Source organism: Petaurus breviceps, unplaced genomic scaffold (genome assembly GCF_028583685.1).
Source record: "Petaurus breviceps papuanus isolate PSGF00001 unplaced genomic scaffold, PetGlider_PUasm1.0 98, whole genome shotgun sequence".
Classification (NCBI taxonomy): Eukaryota; Metazoa; Chordata; class Mammalia; order Diprotodontia; family Petauridae; genus Petaurus; species Petaurus breviceps.
The window spans coordinates 49,724,179-49,744,990 of NW_027187460.1; the positions used below are offsets into that span (position 1 = coordinate 49,724,179).

The 20,812-nt window shown below is 35.1% G+C and overlaps 1 pseudogene; it reads right to left on the bottom strand.

The window, feature by feature from the left end:
• Window positions 1–1,231: 1,231 nt before the first annotated feature.
• Window positions 1,232–20,812, bottom strand: part of LOC138155755 (ubiquitin-associated domain-containing protein 2 pseudogene) — a 149,048-nt pseudogene continuing 129,467 nt past the window's right edge.

Here is a 20,812-nt window from a genome sequence, read left to right on the forward strand (position 1 = left end):
CCTGGGGATAAAGGCCTAGAAAATTTGCCCTAGGTTGTTAATGAGGAGGAATGTATGATTCACTGCTTTCACCCTTCCCTAGTTAGTACTTAGATAATACAATTTGTAATAGATATATAAATCATACTTCTGGTGTTCACATCGTATCGAGTGTGACATGAACAGCTCTTTAAATTCAAAAATAAATCTGAGAAAAAATAATACAATTAAAAAAAATCTTTTACAAAGAATAATCTGATATGCCCTTATTAAAATAACATCAATCCCTTTCTCCTTTAAGATTACTATTGCAGTGATAGCTCTGTGGCACAGTGAATAGAGCACCGGCCCTGGAGTCAGGAGGACCTGAGTTCAAATCTGTCCTCAGACACTTGACACACTTACTAGCTGTGTGACTTTGGGCAAGTCACTTAACCCCAATTGCCCTCCAAAAAGCAAAATAAAATAAAATAAAAAGATTATTATTGCAATTGAAAAGTTATGTGAGATAATATACTATGATAAAACAGTATAATTTACTTACAACCTCCATTTCCCTTCTGGCATTTTATACCTATACTATAACAAATTCTTTACTATTGATTCCCAAAACTAATAAAAAGATCCAATTTTTCAAAATGAAAATAGAAAAAAACATTCTATGACATAACAGAATAGGAAAAAAAGATGATTGTACATGAAACTGCAAAACCATTGTATACAATTTCTATTCCTCTCAAATAAATAATAAAATTATCATGGAACTTTTATTTTCTTTTTGTTTCTTCCCTCTACCTCATCTTAGAAATGGCTACCATTAGACACAATAAAGTGTATAAATCTAAAACCATTCTATACACAATTCTGATTATTAGTTCTTTCTCTGGATATAGATGGCATTTTCTTTCATGTGTCCATTGTAGTTAATTCGGATATTTAAAATAATTAAAATGATTTAGTCACTCAAAATTGTTTTTAAAATAATATTACAATTGCTTTAAACAATGAACATGCTAGCTAATTCAATGGCAAAATTATTTTCAGATAGTATAATCCTAACAATCTTGGGGTTTAAGAGCACAGGAGCAGCAGGATGTATCTACTCTCTATCCACCATTTTAACTCAGTTTTTGTAAACATGGCTTTGTTGCCTTGAATTCATTTGGTAGAGACCTTCAATATCATCCAGGAGCCAGATGCAGTCTCTGCCTCAGATGGCAAGCCACCATGTCAATTGAATTCCTTAGACTCATCAATGCTGCAGTAGAAAAATGGTAGCTACATTAAAGTCACTATTTGAAGTTCTCAGGACCTCCAAAGCATCCACCTAGAAAATTCCATTTCCATGAGTTGGACAAACTGCTCCTCAGAAACCTCAAGAGGAGATGTTGCTACTTCTAGCTCAGACTGTCAAATATCTCAAGCATTTGCATTCTGTCTCTGAAGTATATGAGGAAAAAATTGATTTCAATTAATCCTCCACTCTGCTGATGTCTTTGTCATGTCGTGTACAAACTGAGGTAACATAAGCTGATGATCAAGTAATTCCATTCTTTTTTGTCTCTGAATGTCTACTGTTGATCCCATTCCAATTCTTACTTCACTGATTGGTTCTGGAAGAAGGGTTCAAATGTCCAAGAAAAAAAATTGCCATCCAGTGGGGTATGCAAAGAACCTGACAAACTTTTCACATGCTATAGGTATAACATGCCAACAATTAGACCACTTGCAATTGCAAATCAAATGTAGGCACCAGAGATTAAAAGCTGTAGCCCCAATATATAAATCAATGTCTTGTTTGTGATAGAAAACTGGTACAGAATTTGTGTCACTTGAACTCTTTGAAGGAAGCAGTAAAATGGTACAAACAGAGCAAATACAGGCCGGAGAAAACAAGAAAGCAAATTACTTTCTGTGATATCAAATGAGTACTGCATAGCTTCCAAAAGGAACAAGTCAAACAAAGCTGACAAAATCCAGGAACTCAAAAAAAAAAGAATGTACATTTGTTGCTTTCAGATATCCAAAGTTATGTATGAGCAGGCTACTATAACATGCAACCTTCAAATCCTGGCAAATTATTCTTCCACATATCACCCTTCAGATCTGCAAGTCACTCTTTATAGCTTGCAGATTATATCCAAAGAAATTCTAATAATGTTGAAAGAGCAGTGTCAATAAAATAGAAAAGGCACTGGATACCATTAAAAGGCTTTTGGCAAAGTCATCTTATAGAGGCTCCTTAACCTGCCATAGTGAAGAAGTTTCTGCTCCCAAATGAGCCTGGGTGGAAGTTCTAGGCCAGACCTGAACAACTTGGAAACTTCAAGGAGGTTAGACTAGAGACAGGCTAAGGATGGTTGGTTGCCATGGGTCATGTGACAAGCAAGACAGTGCACAATGGCAGCCCTACATTTTTTCCCAGTTGTCTCCAGAAAACCTTTGACTGGGGGTTGATGGGGAAGCAGACATTGCCTTATGTTGTATAGTACTGGTCTGCAGGGCTGGAGGTGTGGGAAATGGGGAAGGAATGAGGGAGAGGTGAGGGTCAAGTGGTGGAAGGGAAAGGGGTGGGGGTAGGGATTACCTTGTTCTTTCTGCCTTAAATTTAATCCCAAATATCAACCACATACAAACATAGGAGGGAGGAAAAGACTCATAGGGTGAATTGTTAATGGGAAATGATATTCATCTTGGCACTTCAACAAGCACTATTAATCTTCCCCCATTTGGGTAGAAAGCTCTGTGAAAGCATAAAGTGTATTATCATTTACTCATTTATCCCTTCAACAAATGTTCATTAAGCATTTGTTATAATCATAGGATCTTAGAGTAGGAAGGGACCTTAGAGAACACCTCATCTAACATCTTCTTAAAGTCTGAGTGTCATCTCTAACAGTCCTGTCAGACTCAAATACAAACAGGGACTACTAGAGCATAATAAGTATCCCTGTAAGGGATATCTGTGTTTATATATGTTTTATTGAATTTTTATTTATTTTGTTAAATAATTACTAATTACATATTAATCTGGTTCAGATGCTTTGGAGGGGCCCCCATGTGACACTTCTGCTCTACAATACACCCCAAAAGTTCTTACATTCTACTTAAAATCACTGCATCTCCACAATTTTTCCATCTCTTGTTTCTTTTTCTCTTTGAGACCAAGACTAATCCCATGACAGACATAGCTTCATATCCTTCAAGACACTTATAATTTCTCTACCATTTCACTAGGCACAAACTCAGTTCATTCAAACTCTTCTATTAGAAAATGTTCTATAATACTCTCATAATTTTGGACACTGAATATTGTTGTTATTCAATCATTTTCAGTCATGTCGAACTCTTTGTCACCCCATTTGGAGTTTTCTTGGCAAAGACAAAGGACTGGTTTGCCATTTCCTTCTCTGGTTCATTTTACAGTTAAGAAAACTGAGGCAAAGGAGGTTAAGTGACTTGCCCAAGGTCATATAGCTAGTAAGTGTGTAATACCAGATTTGAAAGCAGGAAGGTGAGTTTTCCTTGTTCCAGGCACAGCATTCTAACCACTGTGCAATCTCTCTTCTCTAGACACCAAATGCATCCCAGATTATATATATATATATATATATATATATATATAATCTTTCCTAAAACTGAAAAGAATACTTCAGGTGTGGTCTGACCAGGACAAGGTACAACAGAAATATTAATTAACTTCCCTTGTTCTGGACACTATCTCCCTTTATAAAGGGAGGTTAGACTAGATACAGGCTAAGGATGGTGGCCATGGGTCATTTGACATCAGGGGTTTTTTTGGAAGTCATGTCATGCTCATCTTTAACTTGCAGTTCAGAAAAAAGGAAAGTAATAATATTAAAATGTATAGCATTTATTTCACAGGCTTATCATGAGCACAAAGTGAAATCATGCATATTTAACTCATTACAAGAAATCCAGTTACTTATATTGCTAATATTGTTATCACATATAAGAAAAAAGCAGGCTGCTTCCTCTATATGGTCCAAAATTTCCCTTTAGAAGGAGAGACTTATATCTTTTGCATTATAAGTAAGCAAGAAATAGGAAAAATGAGAGTCAAGTAAACAAACATTTACTAAGTACCTACTGTGTGATGAACATTGAAGAAACAGAGAGAGGCCAATAAAAAGTCTTTTCTCTCAAAGAGCTCACAGTCTAATAGGGAAAACAACATGCAAACAGCTATGTACAAAGAAAATATATACAGGATTGGAGATAATATTGTATAAAATGGAGATCATCAACAGAGGGAAAGCACTAGCATTAATGAGAATAAAGAAAGTAAAATATTCAAGGCAGTCAGACAATTTAGGAGGCCAATGTGATATTGCAAAAAAAAAGTGATATTCCAAACAAAAAAAAAAGAGACTAAACAGGGATGGTGGCAGTGAAACACAGAAGACTGTCTTTATGTGGGAAAAGTTTCAGAAATTAAAAAAGATTGATTGAGGTTTAATTGTGGTGATGGATGGGATGTGAGACACAAAGGAGTATATGACACATGAATTTTCAACTTGTTGACACTTTCCACCTTTTCAACAAAGCTGTTTTATAGCATTATGCTACCTGGAATGATGCAGAAATTATTGCCAATGTAAGAAATAGATGTTCCATTTGTACAATTTGTACCAAGGAACCTGTGTGAAAAGTTATAAGTGCAATAATTCTATCCAGGACATGTGAGATGGCACATTTTTAAACATTGCTTTAAGATGAATATTACTCTATTTGATTCCTCTGAGTACATCCCTTTTCATCTTCCCATTTGCACTTAAATCTTACATTAACTTAAATAATGGCTGACTTTTCAGTGGGAAAATTGCAATTTCAAACAAATTAGGTAATTTTTTCTGAAAAAGAAAATAGATGAGGTTTAAGCTCCTGAGACAAATAATACAAGTCTAATAATTGAGACATGAGCATAATGCTTTTCTAGAAAAGGAGAGACAAATTTGAATTAGCTCAACTATGGTTGGTCTCACTTTTCATTATCAGTTAGCAGTAGTCTAAAGGGTGTCAGAAGGGCCACTAAACCATAATTTCTACCCCATTGGCTAAGCTGTAGAGATAAAGGCACGCTATTTTTTTTATTTTGAATTGCTTCAGTAATTATGGTTAAAAAATGGAAATAGGAAAAGGAACTCTCTAAACTGGTTACATCCCCTTAAATGATCAATTTCAGTATTGGGCATAAGGAAGTCAAAGCTGAAAAGAAAGGTTCCATACTTGCCAAAATATTCATAACAGAGTTCGTGTTCTTATTGTCATTTTTCTTGTTGCTGCTGCTGCTGCTGTTGGAGGTGGTGGTAACAGCAAACCATCCTAAAAGGCTTGCCTTATTTCTTCCATGAATCTAGATAGTTTGTTTTGAACTTCAGGTCCATATGATAATGTTGATCAGCTGTTCTTAAAAATCTTGAATAATCAAACCTAAATATGTAATCCCTTTTGGGGAACCCCATGACTCTTTAAGAACTTTTCTAAGTTTGTTTTTCAAGTTAACTTGCTTATTCTGTGGAGGGATGAACTCTAAATTTCACTGGAATTTTTCTTGCATTAAGGAAAATTTGGGTCCTATTTGGTATAAGGACACAGAATAAATATGACTGGACCTCCCAGGGTACCATATGGTGCTGTCACTCCTGGATAAATTATGAACTGAGGAAATAATAGATGGGTTTTCATCCAGAAAAATTTTATTTCTCTCTTAAAGGGTGATGTAATAACTTCTAGTAGCTCCTAGGTCCCTTAAATCCCTTAAAAAGGACCCATATCCTCTGAGATCTCTAAAAGACTGATATTTCCTGCTGAGATATGAAACTTATTTATTTGTTCTTTTTATAATGTAAATGATCAAATCGTGTGTGTGTGTGTGTGTGTGTGTGTGTCTTGGGGGAGGGATCAAGTAAAGGGGTCTCTTTTTGGAAAAGATAGAGGGAAGGGATCCTCATTCCATAACTCTGAAGCCAGTGGATCAGAATTGCAAGATAAGTACAAGCCAAATTAGCTTGATTTCTCTCTTAAGGGGGAAAGGGTTGACTTAACTGCTAATCAATTCCAGGTTCCTAATATGAATGGGAGTATACGGGAGGCCCATGTACTCAGAGAACAGTGTAAGATGCCATTATTTCTTCCCAAAGACAGAGGCCTGACTCTTTTTTGTTTGTTTATTTGTTTAGGGCTGAGGAAGACTTTTCACAAGCACCAGAAGAGGCAGTAACTTTTGTAAAATGCTATCTTAAATTCTATGACTATGCATTTCAAAGTATGGAAGAATGTTGATCAACCAACTGTGAACATATACATTTTTTCTAAGACTTTTCTGAGACTTTTTAGTACAAGGCACTGAGGAAGGCATTCAGAAGGGATAATCTAGCAGATCAAGTCATGAAACAGCAATTTGTGACTTTGGACTTTTCCAAACACACTTCAGTAGTTTTACTGAGGGTATCATGTATTAAAATTGCAGTCGAGCTTCACTGTCAAGTCAAGCTTCTTGGTGGAGTAGGACAGTGAGAAGAGATCCAGTCTGAGCACTGGCTCCAATCTCCTCCCTCACGCCCTTGACTGTAAAAAAGACCTTATAGACTTCAGAAGGTTATACGAATTGTACATCTCATCAAGGCCATCATAGCATTCTCAGACCATAGCAACTGGCAAAAAATATTTGCATTGGGAGCCAAGAGCAGAATTGGAGAGAGTGGAGCCAAGATGGTGGAATAAAAGCAGGGATTTGCTTGAGCTGTCCCCCAATCCCTCCAAATACCTGTAAAAAATGAGTCTAAACAAATTCTAGAGCAGCAGAACCCACAAAATGACAGAATGAAACAAATTTCCAGCCCAAGACAATATAGACAGTCTGCAGAAAAGGTCTGTTGCACCAGTCTGAGAGAAGAGTACAGTCCAGCGTGGCCATAATAGCATATACTGGACCCTAGCAAACCTGGAGCAGGCCTCAGGTGACTGAATCACTGGCAGCTGTGGAAGTTTTCTGACATTTTAACCCTCAAACACCAAAGACAACTTGGAATGTCAGTAGGAAAGGTCTATGGGGCCTGGGTGAGAGAAGACCACATCCAGCCCCAGCCCCAGGGTGCCAGTGATGGTAGCAGTGGCAGTGGCTGCTTCTGGACCTCTCAGGCCACAGATAATGCAAGGATTAAGTGACTGATCAAAGGGAGATGGAGAGATCTTTTTTTCTGGTGATGAGACAGGATTTTCTTGCTTTGTCTGTGCTTTATTCTGGGTTGCGGTCCTGGGGCAAGGAGGAGAACTGGAAGGTCAGGGCTTGTGGTGGTGGTGGAGAAAGAATCCTCCTCAGAATTCCAAGGCAGAAAAGAGTGTTTGTGGTTACTCACAGACAAGGATAGGAGCAAACACCTCCCTTTGTTCATATTACCTTGGAAGAACTGAAAATATACAGGTCCTTAGAAATATCTCTGAAAACAGCTACACGAAATCCTGAAGTTTTGGACAGTACACTCTCCACACTGGAAGCAGAGTCCTACCTTAACAAAGAGCTAAAAAGTCAAGTAATTGGCTGAGAAAATGAGCAAATATCAGAGAATTAGACAAACTGAGTTAAGCCTACTTCAACACTTTACTAGAAACCTGGAAGAAAAGCTACACCATAACTAGGAAGACCATCTAGAGGACTCCAGCAAAAGGTCTTCCAAGAGCTATGTTACCCACAAGTGATTTATACTTGAGCCTACTTTCCCCTGGACTCTGTATCTATTGGTCAGATAATGTGTTAACTACTTGTAACGTGATGTTTCATATCAACTGTGCCAATTACACTCAAGTTTCTAATAGCTAAATATGTTTGTCTGGCTAACTGATATCAACTTAGAATAATGCGGGCAGTGGAGGGAGGAACACTAATGAGGACTCATGTGTTATAGCATTAGGAAATCCCCTCTCCAAACTCTAAGAACCAGGATGGAAGATGTAGTAACTACCTTCTGGGGATCTGTCTTGCTGGTTTTGGAGAGATTTGGGATAATACTAAAAATGATTATGTGATTGAACTAAAATTGTTAATAATTTTTTTAAACAGGTGGTTTGTCAGTGAATATAGTACTGGGCCTGGAGTCATGAAGACCTGAGTTAAAATATGGCCTCAGACATTTATAATCTATGTGGTCCTGGCAAAGTCATTTAACATTTATTTGTCTCAGTCTTCTCAACTGTAAAATGAGGATAATAATAAAGTCTACTTTACAGAGTTGTTTTGAGAATCAAATGAGAGTATATTTGTAAAAAGCTCTTAGTACAGTGACTGACACATAATAGATGCTTTAAAATGTTTATTTCATCCTTTATGAGTATTTAAAGGTTGATACAGTAATCATTAGGACCAAGTATGGATTTTCTAAGAACAAATTAAGCCAGACATTTTCTTTTACTACTGTCATTAAGTTAGTAGATCAAGGAAATTGTCAGAGTAATAAGATAGATACCTTATTTGAGCAAAGTACTTAAGAGTCTCTGATGGTTTCCTTGTATGTAAAATTTTGAAATGTAGCGAGATGATCAGTGTTAGGTTAAATAACGTGTGCCCAAATACCATTGATTAATGACTCTACAATGATTGGTGAAATGGCTTTAGTGAAATAAACCAAACATTTTCTTAGCTTTCTGCTGTTGAAGATTGTAAAAAGAAGATGTTTATGAAATGTTTCTCAATAAAACTGCAAGGGATAGCTGAAGTCAGAATCAAACTGTTGTTTGACAGGCTAAATAAAACCCAGGAGAAAATTTAGAAAATGAACTTCAATGGGAATAAATATCAAATCTTGCTCTTTGGTTTTTTAAAAGATTTATGTCAAGAATAGGAATAGAAGAAATGACTTGTATCCATTAATAAAAATCAATATTATATACACAGAAGTTTCTTAAAAAGGGGGGAAAAGGCCTATAACTTTACATCATAGTAATGAAAGAATATTTAGACCATGGGAATAATAGTTATATTTTATGATAAACAGCTCAGAACTGGAGTTTTGAGAGGGAAAATATTAGGGGGACATAGAATGCAACCAGAGCAGAATGACCAGCATTATGAAGTTTTGAGAAAGCAAATCCTGTCAAGAATGAATGAAGCAATTAAGTAAGTTTAGCCTACAGAGAAGACTAAGGGGGAGATATGACTGATTATCGTCTTCTTCAAAACACTGAAGAGATGTCATTTAGAAGAAAAAACAGACTTGTTTGTTGCTTAAAAGATAGCCAGTAGGCAAACCTACAGGGATAGGTTTCTGCTGAATATAAATAAAGGATTTTCTAATAAACAGAAAAACTTAACATTAGAAAAGATTAGCCCAAGAGATAGTAAGCTTCCATTTATCAGAGGTATTTTAACACAGGCTGGATAGTTATCTGTCAGGGATGCTTCTTATAGAGCAAGATTTTTAAGGAGATGACCTTCAGGGTCTCTTCCAATTCTAACTTCTCTTTCAAAGATGAGGGGCAGTAAGGAAGAGGTTGTAATAAGAAACTTTGAATTACTCATTTTGTTGCATAATATGAAGTGACATTTCTAGATTCTCTTTTAGACAAGAAAAAAATCTTTAATATAAAAAATGATAATTCCTGGAATCTGTGGAGAGAGGGAGGGAGAGAAGGAAAGAGACAGAGACAGGGAGAGAAAAATGAAGAAGAAGAAGAAGAAGAAGAAGAAGAAGAAGAAGAAGAAGAAGAAGAAGAAGAAGAAGAAGAAGAAGAAGAAGAAGAAGAAGAAGAAGAAAAGAGGAGGAGTAAAGAAAGTGAAAAAGACAGAGGCAGAACAGAAACAGAAAGCTCCCTATTCCAATTTAATCACAAAATTAATTTCTATATATAGATATCCAAAATACTAGCTAGGTAACCCTGGGCAAGTCACTTGACTTCTGTGCCAGTCATTCTACTCTAGACAAGGATAATAATAGTACCTACTTATTTAAAAGATTAAATGAAATAATATTTGTAAAGTTATTAGAATAGTCCCTGGCATATATGTAGTAAGGGTTAATAACTTATTATTGTATTACATCCCAAAAATAAAACAAGTTAAACATGTGTATATGTAAATACACACACATGTATATTTATTTTTCTGGATATATGTATATATCCATGTATATGAATATGTTTATATTTATCTTGCTTCAGATTTGTTTTTGTATCTTCAATCCCTAGCACAGTAAGTGGCACATAGTAAGTGACTAATAAATGCTAATTTCCATGCATGTACAAATTGTTTTATATATATATATATACATATATACTCATATGTCTGACACGATATTTGTCCTGAATTTATAACATTATTTAAGTTACTAATGATTTTTTTTTACTAATAAGAGTGAAGAAGAATAAATTCAGCTAAATTCATTCTAGTCTACACAGAATTAATGACTCCTTATAAATCCAGAACAATTAGTCTAGACATCATATTCTTAAAAGTTTATCAGACTAAAGGGGAATTTTAGGACAGATCTTCAATAACAAAAATGAGCTAGAGTTAGCAATATGGAGAGATGTATAAAACTCTGCTCAGTTTCTCTTCTTAACCTGCTCATTGTCTGTTCTTCATTTTGTGCCATGTGGACCTGTATACAAGCAGTTCAAATACATCCTTTTCAAGGAAGACAAACACAGTGTTTACACTTGACCATTACCAGTCTTCAAAATTATATATGGGATAACCAAAGGCATGTTAAGGATATCATAGTCCAAAGAATTACAGTATAATGAAAGTTTGCTACCTATGTAGATCACGCTAGATGGTGTCGTTCATTTGGAAGAAAGCAAGGGACCCTTTTTTTTGGAGACTGGAGAACTGAGACATTCATGGAAATTGTGTTGGCACACCACATGATCGGGAGCAGCCTTTTTTATTGGCTACATAGTGAAAAATGCAGGCATCTTTTAAACTGTTTGAGCACCTTCAAGGTTTTTGGTTCCATCCTCTATGAACCTTTCATTAACATCATATGGTAAAGGAGGAATTAAGAGTCATCTCTTCCCTTACCACCTTAACTCCTCACCCCAAAATCCCCTTGATCCCTTCATTAGCATATATGCCTGAAAAACAGCCCTAGGTATTTAGCCTTTCCTTCCATTCCTTCTTGTTCTAGGTGCAGAGGTTAGAATCTCTAAACTGGTCCTGGAGCCTGAGGTATGAGAATCCAAAAGTTTGGGAAACCAAACACAATGTTATAGCCAGCCAGCAGCAAAGCCCTGAGGAGTAAGGATTCAAGGCTACTAGACCAGCTAAGCCTTGGGTTAGAACTTGGTAGAACTAATACTATGTAGAAACTCAACTAAGCTGTAAACCAAATCTTCTACCTTTCCCCAGGGATTTGATGGTATAGGGAGGTATTATACCTTCAAAATATTAGGGGAAATGTTTGTATATTTGTTCTTGATATATATTTGGAGTAAATATCCCTAAGAAGAACAATCATCTATTAAGTGATTAATAGAACTGGGATGCCAGTCACAGGCCAGTATATTCTTGCATAGGATCACAGAATCATAGATTAAAAGCTGTATCCAGGATATTATTAAATATGATGTCATTATCACTTAAACATTATTGGCTGACCTTGGTCTTTGACTTGGGTCATTGGTTTTTAAAGAAGGAATCTTGACCTTCACCCAATTCAATAATAGGCTAGAATTTCTGTTTTTGGTCAGTCCTGTAGAGAAAGGAACATTCTATGCATTGCCAGGCTTGAAGGAGCCTTTTGTTTCTGAAGGCAAGCCTTTGACAAGAATCACAGCACTCCACACGCTTAGCAAAACAGACTTCTCTGTGCTTTCTTTTGTCCTTTTTTTGTCTGATGACAGTTAGTGATTTTTTTTCAAATAGTAAGTGTCTAAATTCTTTATAATATCTTCAGAGTGCCATTGAATATAAGCATGAAGAATGTTTTTCAAAGGCCACTATAATTAGGTAAGAATTAGACATGAGTGAAAGATTCAATTGATATGAATTACAGTATATCATCAGATACACACCAGGATTAGGAGAGTTGATATTTGGGTATGCTAACCACTCCAAAGCCCATGTAGAGAGGTTGGTAAAGAGACATATAATTGACTGAATGTTTGAACCCTTGTCTGATTCTGCTTTGGCCATTTAATTATGGTTTAATTATTTCTTTAAGAAATAATAATGATTAAATGAATGGATGGAAAAACCATTTACTTAGCATTTGTGATGCATTGTATTAAATTTGTATTGCAATTATTCTCAACTCATCATAGTTTTATATATCCCAAAGAGAGGAGCTGTTGACACTCTACTCATAATGATTGTATTTTGCAAAATGACAAATAAATAAGCATGTTTTAAAATACCCATTGTGTGCCAGGCACTATTCTAGGTACTAGGGACACACAGATAAAAATTAAATAATTCCTGCCCTCAAGGAGATTATGCTTAAAATATCACAGAGTTCTTCAAAATACTAACCCAATAATAGTCAATGAGTATTCTTTTTTTTCTCTCAGCTAGAAAAAAATTCTTTCAAAATATGCTATTAAATTTGATGCTACTTAGCAGATGATGTAGGAAAGTTAGTGACAAGAAAATGTAGCTAAATCAAGGTAATGTGTGGATCTGTTAACTATTTCACTGATAGTAATTCTTTGGACTCAGATAATATTTTGGGCAAAACATTGATTAAAGAATATTACTGGCATAACAAAAAAGATGGAGAGTGATAATGACTGCTTTTTTGTGAATGTTTTCATCAGAAAATCAATCTTACAGGAGTCCTCTGTCTGCTAAAGGGCTAAAAGCCACGACAACATGCTGTATGTGCCCCAGGCATAGCTCAGCTAATTGTTTGATAAAACTCAAAAGCACGACATTAGCAAGAAAATTCAGTCCAGTATATTCTTGGAATCCAGTATCCCAAGCAACTACACAACAGCACCAAAAGAAGCATGGACTAATGATGCTGGAAACAATATTGTTTACAAGTTGAGAAGAGCACCTTTTAGAATAAGATGTTCTAAAAAGCATTCATACTTTTTTATATTTTCTTCCTTTCAAAGCAACAACATCCTGCATCTGCTAAGACATCTTCTGCTGATCTTATAGGCTATTCTGTCTTGTGTTTTTCCAATGCTATTGAATCACTTGTGTGATATAGAATAAGTTTTCATCATGGCATAATACCTTATTATTAGGGTATAAGGCAATTAATTAATGCAATTTTAGAGGTTAAATTATTAAATGGAAAGTTATACAGGTACAAATATGTTCTTCTAACTCCAGATCCAGGGCTCTTTCAACAGGATTGTACTAAGGAAGACAAACTACTAAATTCCCTATACTAACTTTTTAAATGAATTTTTTTCAACTGTCAAGTATTGATTTTTCCACCTTACTACCTCTCCTCATCCCCAATGAACAAAAAGATGCAAAACCATTTTAATCAACATTCTGTGACAAGTAAAACAAATTAGCATATTGTGATGTCCAAAATCTGTGTGTATGTCTGTCTGTCTGTCTATCTATCTATCTATCTATCTATCTATCTATCTATCTATCTATCTATCTATCTATCTATCTATCTATCTGTGTGTGAATTTAAGGAGAGAAAGTCCATTATGATTGTGTCAAAAGATAGCAGTATTCATTTTCAGCCAACTAGGATCATGATTGATCACTGTACTGTTGAGAGGTCTTAAATCTAACAAAGTTAGTTATTTTTTAAAATATTATTACACTGTAAATCATTTGCCTGGTTCTTCCCACTGTACTATTCTTCAATTCATAGATACCTACCAGTTTTCTCTGAAACCATGACCTTTAACATTTTTACAGTACAATACTGGACATACATGTGTGTATGTATGTACACATATTTGACTTCATTGTATGCCTATATGCAGAGGTTACACGCACAAGTGTCATGTGCAACATTTACATATGCTACAATTTGTTCAGCTGTTTCCCAATTGATGAGCATCCCTTTAATTTCCAGTTCTTTGCCACTACAAAAATAGCTGCTGTAAATACAATTGTATGTATAGAATTAAAAAAAAAAACCCTTAAGATATTGGCAACTGGTTCCATCAATTCCTGGCCAATAGAGATAGAAGAAATGGAAACTGTAAGATTTTATATTCTTGGGCTTACATTAAATTAAAAGACACTTGCTACTTAGAAGGAAAGCTATGGGAAATCTAGACAGCATAGCAAAAAGCAAAGATATCACCTTGCTGACAAAGCTATGGATTTTCCAGTAGTAATGTATGGCTGTAAGATTTGGATTATAAGGAAAGCTGAGAGCCACCAAATTGATGCTTTCAAATTGTGGTGCGAGAGAAGACTTTTGAGAGTCCCTTGGAGAGCAAGGATGTTCAATCAGTAAAATACTCAAAACAAAGAAATCAATTCAGACTATTCACTGGAAAGTCAAATATTGAAACTGAAGTTTAAATACGTTGGCCACATAATAAGAAGACAGGACTCATTGGAAAAGACCCTGATATTGGGAAAGATTGAAGGCAAAAGGAAAAGTGGACAGCAGAGGATGAGATGGATAGATGGTATCATGGAAACAATGAACATGAACTTGAACAGATTTTGAGAGATAGTGGAGGATGTGATCCATGGGGTCACAAAGAGTCAAACACAAATGATCTACTGAAAAGCAATAACAACAAAATAGATTTTTTTCCTTTCTTTAAACTCTATGGGATATAGGACTAGTCATAGAACTCAAAATTTAATAACTTTTTTTTTGCATAGTTCCAAATTACTTTCTGGATTATCTGGTTCAACTTGCAGCTCCACATAATGTCAGTAGGACTATATGTTCCATAGCCCTTCCAACTTTTTTCATCTTTCTTTTTTGTTAATTTTGTCAGTCTCATGGGTTTGAGGTAGAACCCCAGAATTAATTTTATTTGTATCTTTCTAATTGTTAGTGATTTAGGAGCATTTTTTGAAATATGGCTATATATAACTTCGATTTCTTCCTTTGAAAACTGAGTATTCATGTCCTTTAACCATTTTACAGTTGGTGGCTGGCTCTTCCTCTTGCAAATTTGAATGTTTATGTTTTGAAATGGAATTTTATAAAATTGCTGGAAAGATTTTTCCCCTCTAATGTTAATTATATTGAATTTGCTTACATAATTTAAAAATGTAAACAAAAAATGTCTATTTTTATCTTTTGTGATCCTCTCCCCTATCCACAGATATGAAAGGTAATTTATTCTTTTTTCCTCTATTTTTTGTGATATGATCATGTATTCATTTGGAGCTTATCTTGATATATGATGTAAGGTGTTAGTCAGAACCTTAATTCTTACCAGACTTGTTTTCCCAGGAATTTTTGGTTTTACCCCAGTAGATAAGGTTTTTGTTTTTATCTAACACTATGCTTCTGTGTTCATTTGCTTTGGCATGTTATGTGATTAATCTCTTCCTCTGACTGACTTCTATTTTTAACCAGCACTAAACTGTTTTTATAATTCTTTGTAGTACAGTTTGATATTTGATACTATTACATTTCTTCCCTGCTCACTTTTTTTTCATTACTTATCTTGAGATCCATCTCCAGATGAATTATATTATTAATTTTTCTAGCTCTGTAAAGAAATGATTTGGTAGTTTGATATGATACCAAATAAGTAAATTATTTTAGATAACTTGTGATTTTACTATATTGAATTGTCTCAACTATAAGCAATTAAATATTTCTTCAATTATTTAGGATTGTATTTCTAGAAAAAGAACAAGTGCCCTGTAAAAATATTCTTACAGTTCCTATGTGTAGTTTGGTAGGCAGTCTCCCAAATATTTTGTGCATTCTATAGTTAGTTAAAATAACATTTATCATTTTATATCTTCATATTGAGGGTATTTTTTGAGCATAAAAAGGCTGATAACTTGTGTGTATTTATTTTGTATTCTGGAACTTTGCTTGAATTATAATCATGTCAGCTAAATTGCTGACTCTATTGTAAGTGCATCATCATATCATCAGCAAAAGGGGGTGTTTTTTTCTTCTTTACCTATGTTTATTCTTTGAATTTATTTTTCTTATCTTGTTACTATAGTTAACACTATTAGCACCATATCAAATCATAATAAAATAACATCTATCCTTGCTTTATCCTGAACTCATCGGAAAGTATTCTGATTTTTCCCCATTACCTATAATATATTACATATATATATATATATATATACATATATATACATATATACACACCTATACCTCTTGCTTTGAGATATATTCTATTTAAAATTTTTAAATGTCTCTTTATTCCTATTTCCTTATGAGTTTAATGCAAAAGGGTGTTGTATTTTGTCAAAAGTTTTTTTCCCCTGCATTTAATAATTAATCATATTGCTTTATATTTGTTATTAATATTGTAAAAAAATTTTACATTTTCCTAATATTAAACAAACCCTGAATTCCTTGTAAAAATCCAGCCTGGTCATTATCTATAATCTCTGGAATATATTTCTGTATCCTCTTTGCTTACGGTTAAAAATTTTTTGTCTCAATTTTCATCAGGAATATTTATCCATAGTTCTTTTACTATGTTTTGATTCTCCCTTTTTTAGGTATCAAGACCATATTTTTATAATAGAAGGATTTTGGTAAAATCCCACCTTCTGCTATTTTTTTTTTTTTTGCAAACAGCTTGTTCAATATGAGAGTTACTTGTTCTTTAATGGGAGGTGAAATTTGTTTGTAAATCCACCTGGTCCAGGTTTTCTTCTTCTTTCCAGGAGCTTATTTATGACAACTACTTTTAATTATCTGATGTTGTGCTATCTAAATACTCTATTTAGTATTCTGTTTACCCGGGTATTTTTAATAAGTATGCATTTCCATTGAAATTAATGGTTTTATGGACACATGCTTGTACAAAAAAGGATTCTAATAATATCTTTATTTCTGAATTTTTTTAATACTACTAAGTTGGTTTCCCTTTTTTAAAAAAAAAGTTAGCTAGTGGTTTATGTACTAAATTAAAAATAGCTGTTAGTTTTATTTCTCAATTCTTTTTTTCATTTTTTTATCACTGATTTTTTCAGGTTTTATATTTTGATGTTTTGTAAAATGTTGGTTTTCTATGTGAGTGAGTTGGGTTGGGTTTGCTTTTTTTTGCTTTAAATTTTACTAATTTTTTCATTAATTTTTCAGGATGTATATTTTGGGGCTTATTTTTTTTTAATTGTTGATTTTCTAGTTGTTTTATGTGCCTGTGTGTCATTTTTTCCTTTTCTTTTGTTGAAGAATGTGTTTAGAGATATAAATTTTCTTCTAATGATTAGTTTCCAAGCATCCCACAAATATTGGCATTTTGTTTTATTGTTGTCATTCTCTCTTTTTTTAATTTTTTGGTCTTTATTAATTTGTCTGTTTACTTTTAATTTACAAGATTCAGTTCCACAATTCCTTGAGTTTCATATTTTCTCTCCCTCCCTCCCCTCCCCTCACTCTCCCCCATGGCGGCAATCAAGTAAAGGATCTGCAAATGCTTTCACATTCGACATTAGTCAGGTAATAAAGAAGGATTATATCAGATGAAATTAACAATAGGAAAGAGGAAACAAAACCAAACAAGAAAAAGAAAAAGAGCAGGTAGTTTGCTTCAATCTGGATTCAAACTCAGTTCTTTCTAGTTCTTTCTCTGGATGTAGACATCTCTCTCCATCATGAGTCTTTTGGGATTGATTTATATCACTACATTGCCAAGAAGAGTCCAGCCTATCAAAGTTGGTCATCACACATACGTTGTGTCTGTATTTATGTACAAATTTCTCCTGGTTCTACTCTTCCCATTCAGCATTAGTTTGTATAAGCCTCTCCAGGTAAATACGAAGTCCATCTGCTCCTTGTTTCTTATAGCACAATAGTATTCCATTACATTCATATACCACAGCTTGTTCAGCCATTCCCCAATTGATAGGCACCCCCTTAATTTCCAATTCTTTGCCACCACAAAAAGAGCTGCTATAAATATTTTTGTACATATGGGTTTTCCTTCCACTTCTATGATCTCTTTGGGATACAACACTAGAAGTGGTATTGCTGGGTCAAAGGGTATGAAATTATTTATAGCCCCTTGGGCATAATTCCAGATTGCTCTCCAGAATAGTTGGATCAGTTAACAACTCCACCAGCAATGCATTAGTGTTCCAATTTTTCCACATCCTCTCCAGCACTTGTCATTTTCCTGTTTTGTCATCTTAGCCAATCTGACTGGTGAGATGTGGTACCTCAGAGTTGTTATGATTTGCATTTCTCTAATCAATAGTGATTTAAAGCATTTTTTCATATGCTTATATCTATCTTCAATTTCTTCCTCTGAAAACTGCCTCTTCACATCCTTTCACCATTTATCAATTGGGGAATGTGTTATCTTTAATGAAATTACCTATTGCTTCTATGTTTTGTTCTTTGACTCCTGTTTTTTTTAGGATTAAGTTTTTTAGTCTCCAGTTAATTTTTAATTCTTACTTCAATGGCCCTTTCTTAAAACTATAACTTTAATTTCATTTTGGTTGGTATAGGACTTGTTCTTCAAGGATCACAGGGGCAGATGAGGTCAAGTTGCTGCAAACTTTGGTCAAGACCTGTGAGGTTTGCTCAAGAGTACAATATGATTGTTCCCCTCCTAAGGTTTTCAAGCTCCCAACTCTGCTTTGGGGTTGGAAATACAGATGTAGTTTTGGCCCTGATTGAAGTGCCAGTTTTTGGATACAACCTCTATTAGCTAGCTAAAAGTATCTGAAGGTTCAACAGGATTGTGCTACCTTATTCTTCACCTAGAAGCTAGGTCTGAGCTTCCCTTTTTGTACCAGAAGGATAGCACTGAGTCCCTGCACTGAAACCTCCATGTTACTCTAGGGTCAAAGCAACAATGTTCCAGCCTACTACTATATACTCTGGGCATAAATCTAAGACATGCTCTCTGAGGTCAGAAACAGAGACAGAGCTGCTGCTCTGTTTAGTACTTTCCTTGTTGTTTAGTTGTTTCAGTTGCATCTGATATTTCATGATGCCATTGGGGATTTTCTTGGCAAAGATACTAGAGTGGTCTGCTATTTCCTTATCCAACTCATTTTACTGGGGCAAAAAGAGTTAAGTGACTTGTCCAGGTTCACATAGCTAGTAAATGTCTGAGGTCAAATTTGAATTGAGGTCCTCCTGAATCTAGGCGTGGTGTTTTATTCAGCTCACCATTTAGCTGCACGGTTTACCCCTCTTAGACTTCAATAAAATTGAATATCATAGAGGCAAAGGCAGAAAGAATGTAATATCAGTGAGGCACTTTTAGTTGTAAATGAAGCATTATGCATTGTACAGGTGATCGAGCATCAAATAGTGAGGGCTGTGTGGGTGAAAAACCCCTAGACAAAATTTAATGAAAACCTCAGAGGCTTCTCAAGGTAGGAACAGAAATGATTTATTCAATTCTTGTAAGAAAGGGGCATCACCTCCACCAGGACAGACAAATGGAGGGAGGCCAGTTATAGAAAGCAAAAACATGGTTATATACCCTAACGCAAGCAACTCCTCCCACTGACCTTACCCTCGTTGGTTGAGAATTCGGCCTTATAATGTAACACAGTAATCTACCCATACACAAAGAACAGGGAAACAATTTTTAACGAATGAAAAATGGCAAAAGCATTTGATACCTTATTTGGTAGTGGGTGAAGGCAGGGCAGGGGTAAGTTTGCAAAAGCAAAACTTAGGCCTAGCTTGGGTTTAAAGCACTGTCTCCATTTTATGAGAATCCTTTCACCTACTTCACTCAGTGCAATTCTGTAAGACAAGGCCAGTAGAGAACAAACTTGCTCCAGAATGCTTTCAATATCTTTTATTCCTCAGTCTCTCATTTGTGTCGACCAACAGGAACCAATATGGAAATTATGATTAGATACTCACCTTAAGTTAGGTTGAGGTCTTCACTGAGGAAACTCAGTTCTCAATTAAAAAGAATTTTTGAATAGGAGAGGTGACACTTCTACTTCTTTCCTGAGAGATGACAGACTCAAGAACTGAGGTCCTCAGGAAGCAAAACTAGGTTTCTATAAATCCTAGGATAAGGATCTCTGCTTTTCTGAAAGGACAGACTGGCACTCTAGATGAAAAGGGACAGAAGAATTTAGCTGGGCCTGAGGCTGGACTTGGTGGAGAGACTATAGCAGCCTATCAAATACTAAAGGCAAGGAATACTGCAGATCAACCAGTTTAGCACAAATATTTCGACTCATGAGGAACCAATTCAGGATCCACGTAAGCTATCTTTCCTGAGTAGAAGTGATGTTATGACCTATCAATGAGAAGTTAGGACAGTAGATCAACTGGTCCAGGTGTAACATTATGCTCTAAGGGGAATCAACCCAGTAGCATAATAACCCATTTACTACCATGCTTAGTGCCATACCTGACAGTAAAATTCATGAGGTCTCTACAGAAAAAGAAAAACAAAGCCCTGAAATTCTAGAATTGTGAATTGTCTTGACCACATGTATTCCCTACACATCTATCTGTTTTGGGCAGGATACTGGTAGAACTGGAGATGTATGAGTTAACCTCCACAAGCCCACAGTATCAGCTGGCCCTCTTATGAAGAAGGAAGCATCTGGGCAGTCAGAGTTAACTTTGATCCCTAAGTTTCTCCCTGAAGCAATCCTCCTTCTTAACTGCTTTTAACCTCCTTGTCAGCAGAATGTATCTGTTTTTTATATTCCTTGATTTTATTAATGACCTTGAATTGTTTTTTTCATTAAATAGATCTTTGAGTTTTCAGGCTCTGAGTGATCCAT